Below are 5,537 nucleotides of genomic sequence, written 5' to 3'. Positions count from 1 at the left end.
ACATTTTAATTACTGGTTCACTGTTAGGTCAACATATGACATTGTTAAATGTATGCACACGTAATGAGGACTGTCCTGAGTTTATGGCTGAGATGATTACTGTTTAGTTATCACTGTAAAGGTGTGGGCTTAATTGCTTATGGATCCTATGGCTGATAAGCCACCTCCTGCACCGGTGAGATCAAAATCCTCCGCAGTCCTTAATGGTCTGTGTGAGGAGGTTGGTCTCATCGATGTATGGAGAGAGCTCAATCATAATTTACACCTAAATTACACCTTTTCGAATCCACGCAAATCCTTTTCGAGATTAGATTATTTCTTAATTCCAAGTAGTATTGTCCACTTAGTATCAAAATGTGACATAGGACAGATTGTTATCTCAGATAATTCCCCCATTTTTCTTGACATTATGTTGACCCATCCCAAGCCCCAAACTAAGAGCTGGAAGCTTAATACATCTCACCTAAATGACATTGAGTTTGCCTCATATTTAAAAAAAAATTGTTACTGATTTCTATAATGATAACAAGCAATCAGAGGTGACTGCAGCCACTTTATGGGACGCAGCAAAAGCTACTTTTTGTGGCTAAATAATCTCATATGCTTCATTTAGAAAAGGAGTCTCAAAAGTTATTATTTTCTAGACAAAAACACTATAAATGTAATAATAGAATAGGACAATTGCTGTCATATCAACTTAAAAAACACACAAAACATCCGATTAAAGCAATTAGGACACACAATCATGTAATTTGGTATGACCCAGTTGAGATCAATGACACGTTTTTAACTTTTTTTAATAATCTTTATCAAGCACATATTTCTCCAGCTAGTGAATGTATCGATTCCTTTTTACAATCTGCTAAGCTACCTAAAGTCTCTGCTGATGACCGCTTTCTTTTAAATGATTCCTTTTCATCTGAAGAAGTTTATGACATCATTAAGGCTATGCCTGTTGGGAAATGTCCTGGCCTTGACGGATTTCCAGTAGAATTCTACCTACATTTCTGGTCTGAATTACAACCACTTTTCATGCCTATGGTAAAGGAATTTGTTGACTGTAATATTATCCCATGCTTCATGAAAGAGGCAGCTATCACACTTATTTAAAAGAAAAGGATAAAGACATGCACGAATGTTCATCTTACAGGCCAATTTCACTTCTTAAAACCGACCAGGTGGGCTTTGTTAAAGGCCGTAATGGTGCAGATAATATATGCTGCTTGGTAAATATAATTGATTATGTTGGCAAGGATGGAGGCGAGTCTGCAATTATATCGTTGGATGGAGATAAGGCCTTTGACAGGGTGGATTGGAGCTTTCTCCTCTCTACCCTGGCGCATTTTGATCTTGGCTCTAGGTTTATAAATTCTATAAAAATATTTACTTCACCAACCGTGCAAGTCTTTACAAACGGCTTTCTTTCAAAAAAGATTAATCTAGCAAGAAGGACTAGGCAAGGATGTCCACTATCTGGATCTTTGTATGCGCTCGTGGCTGAATCTTTTGCCCAATCAGTTTGATTAAATACCAATATTAAAGGCATATTTGCTGGAAATTTGGAACATAATATTTCTTTATATGCCGATGACACTCTACTATTTTTTATCTAATTTAGATCAATCAATTCCTAATTTATTATCAGTAATTCATTTATATGGCTCGATTTCTGGCTACAAAATATATTTATCAAAATCTACTCTGTTCATTTACCCATATTGATGATGAAAAACTCAATAGTTTAGCTCTTTTTAAGCATACAAAAGTGTCACGAATAGGTATTGGTAGGACCCAAATGCAGAACACGAGGCTGTACTGACACCCAGAACATTTATTATCAACTGAAGATATAGGCTTGCAACAAACTATGACGTACAAGGGCATGACATTCCATGATAACATCTATAATCGAACAAGGGAACACTGAACACAGGGAGGCTTAAATACACAAAGACTAACTAGACACAGGTGAAACAACTACAATCAACACAATGGCTGAGACTGAACAGGACACAGGTGAACTACAAATGCAATTATGTACAGGTGTACAGAATAACAGTACAAGGAGAACAGGGAACTACTGGAACAATACAACAGAAAGACACAATGAGACAGATCCTGACACAAAAGAAGGCTTTACTTATCTTGGTGTTTTTATTTCTCTGGTTCTAGATAATTTATTTAAATATAACTACAAACCTCTTGTTCTAAAACTTAAGGAGGATATGGATTTATGGACTAATTTACGTCTAACACTCGAATTAATGTGGTTAAAATAAACGTATTACCAAGATTAAATTACTTATTTCAGTCGTTGCCCTGTCCTTATGCTAGCTCCTCTAGCTTCAAACCTCCCAAAACAAACTGATTCGACTACTTCTCGGACTGGGGCCCATGACCCACCTCTCTCCCACTCACTTTGCCAGCCTAGGCTGGCTCAGGGTGGAAGACAGGGTTAAACAACTAAAAATGGGACTGGTCTTCAAAATTGTAAATGCAGATTTGCCCTAAATGCCCCCTATACCCGCATATCTGTATAAATACCTAAAAAAAGTTAGTGACACCCACAGTCACGAAACTAGAGGTAGCGTAAACAACAATCTGGTACCACCCACCCATAAAACAAACATGGGCAAAGTCTCCTTCTACAGCACAGCCACCAAGGTATGGAATAGTCTAACCCCATCCCTCAAAAAATGCAGTTCGCTGGGCTCATTCAAAACAGGCCTAAAAACTCATCTTTCTGGAGGCCAAAAGAGGAGCTAGTACCAGTTTCCCTGTAGACAGACGACCCCCCCCCCCCCCCCCCCCCCCCTTTATGTTGATTTTTGAACTGTTTGGTCGCTACTATATATGTCTATGAAATTAATTCAAGGACCCCAACGGAAACAAGTCCGCAAGGACTTTTTTGGCCGGACCTTTTAGTCAAAAGTATTATAAATGTAACTGTTTTACATTCTTTTGCCTAATAAACATTTCAATCAATCAATCCTATTCCATCATTATTTGTTTAAGAATTGAAACGCAGAAATTTCAAAATGTCTCTGGAACCACAAAAAAATACGTCTCTCTCTGGCCACTTTATGTAAACCATATAAAGAAGGGGGTCTAGCTCTGCCTAATTTTGAATTATATTATTGGTCTGCTCAAATCAAACAAATGACTGAATGGTTTGAGGATTCGGAAGATTCTCTTTGGAAATCAATAGAATCCCACTATAGTCATCCAATTCCGTTGAAATCTTTTCCATTTATAAATAAGAATTTGGCAGGGCTTAAAAAATCCCTTGTTATTGATTGTGTTTTATCAGTTTGGCCTAACTGCAAGAAATATTGTAAACTTCCAAACAGCATATCTGTTCTTTCACCTGTTTCTCATAATCCGGAATTACCGGCAAGTTTAAGTGAGATACATAGGCCTACTGTAGGTGGACTGATATGGCGTTAACAATTTGGGTTGTCTATTTAGAAACATGGACTTGAAATCCTTTTCAGAGGTGAAGGAGGAATATGGTTTATCCCCTACAAACTTCTTCCAGTATTTACAGTTGAGATATTTTTTACAATCACTGATTAAGAAAAATATTTTTAGATTTCAAATAGATGAGATAGAGCAAAACATTTTGAATCTATGTTGAAATCCACTTCAAAGATCTATAAAGCTATTAATGGTAGAGTGACTTCATCCTTCCAGCCTTTGAAAAGGATATGGGAAAAATATTTAAATGTAAGATCAGGAAACATAGACAATGATATGTGCAAAAGTAAACCTATCTACACTCTCTCCTAGAGTGTTGGAACCTAACTAGTTCTTTTTCAAAATATTTTAACTCCAGTTTGTTTAAATAAGATGTAGTAACTGAGTAGTAATACTGTAAGGTTACATGGCGGCTTTCCGACATGTCGCCTTTCCGACGTTAACGAACCCTATACCTAACCCTCACCCTAACCCTAACCGCACGCGGAAGCCACTAGTCGGAGTGGTGAGATGTCGGCGTGGAAGACTGTTACCCACTGTAATATGCCTGACTACGCCACCTCCCGCTTGTGGAGGGGGCAACCGTACACTGTTCAACTTCCCTTAAACAGGAACAATTACTTTACTAGAGGCAGTTTGTGGAAAAATATAACAACTTTATTACCATGAAATTACAAAACACATCACTGTTGTCTATTACAAACTAGCACGACAATTAAGGTCCTTAAGGCAAGGTATTTAGTATTAAAATGGCAATCGACAGTTAACTCTCGCAGTCTAAGGAAGGGCGGGTCGGCCCGTGCACACAGTGAATACCAAAATAACTAGGGGAAAAGAAAAGGGGATAGGCCTGGCCTCAAAGAAATCATGCAATATAAATACAAAATTCAAATACAAAACATGCAGTGCCAGGTTATATCAATACACACCAATAAAAACCAAAGGGGTCCCCAGTGCAGTCCCAAGCTGAGAGGAAAGCCGTGTGCAGCAGGGCGGACCCGGCCTTGAACAGGGTTACACAAATTAAACTAACAGAACAGAGGAGAGAAACAGTTAAAATATGCCAATATGGATAAATGTTAAAACCTATGCCTACAGTGTACCTTGGCTAGATGGCTCAAACAAAAAGAGTAAATTAACAGTGGAAAACAGTGGCCGGTGTGGTCCCTTTAAGGAGACAAACAAAACGCATTAGTTGCCAGCCCTAATACCACACTAAATAAAGCACTATATTCAAATCATTAAAAGAACAAAACCTACTTTGTGTTGCAGTAACTGTGCACACAATGCAAGGCCAAGGCGAGGGGGGCAACCTCAACACCAGAGCTGCTGTATAAAAGAAGACAGTGATGTTACAAACTAAAATACATTAAAATCCACAAAGAGGCAATGCACAAAATGTATACTGCTTTACCCGTGTCTCCAGGTAGGGCAGACAGAACAGACACCACAGGAGGTCACTTCATTTGTAAAACTGAAATAATAAATAAATGCATTAAAATAAGATAATAAAACACAATGATGTTGGCTAAATTAAAGTGCTAAAGAGCATGGGAAGCCTCCATGTGCTCAACAGAAAATAGGCAACCAAACAAACAAAAGCCAGCAGTAAGCAAACATGTGCTCAAACAATAAGCTAACATTAGCATTAGCTGCAACAAACAAAAGGGTCGCGCAAAGTTGCAGATCTACAAGGTTCAGTTTTTGGCCTACCATGTGTTCTCCTTCTCCCTGCATGAACCATGCAGTCTACAGCAGAGACAAATGGCTCTCTACTGGGAGGAGCTAGGCTTTTATACTTCCTGGTCATGTGACTAAGTCAGGTGCAGTGGGTGCACCATTCACCTGGGTTCCCACAAAGATGTCCCAGGAGTATTCACCTTTATGCAATGTAAATTAACATTGGGTACATATTCACATATGTTCTGGTTTTGTTCAAAGATTAAACCCTTTTGGCAAACAATTCATGCTTTAATCGAAACAATGTTTAAGTTCAAACTGGGGAAATCGTCTCTTTTGTACAGTACCTCTTAGGAGTTGACTTAAATGTAATTATGAGC

The 5,537-nt window shown here is 38.3% G+C and overlaps 1 long non-coding RNA gene across 1 annotated transcript; it reads right to left on the bottom strand.

Annotated features, from left to right (window-relative positions):
- Nucleotides 1-4,189: 4,189 nt before the first annotated feature.
- Nucleotides 4,190-5,235, bottom strand: LOC311049815. The gene is made up of 4 exons (XR_014601235.1): nucleotides 5,191-5,235; nucleotides 4,892-4,951; nucleotides 4,738-4,806; nucleotides 4,190-4,505 (listed from the first exon to the last, which is right to left on the bottom strand). It is a non-coding gene; the product is annotated as an uncharacterized lncRNA (long non-coding RNA).
- Nucleotides 5,236-5,537: the final 302 nt, after the last annotated feature.

Source organism: Gymnoscopelus microlampas (assembly GCF_963454915.1).
Source record: "Gymnoscopelus microlampas genome assembly, chromosome: 7".
Lineage (NCBI taxonomy): Eukaryota > Metazoa > Chordata > Actinopteri > Myctophiformes > Myctophidae > Gymnoscopelus > Gymnoscopelus microlampas.
The sequence above is the reverse complement of the archived record's forward strand: the minus strand, read 5'-3'. Positions and strand labels throughout refer to the sequence as shown.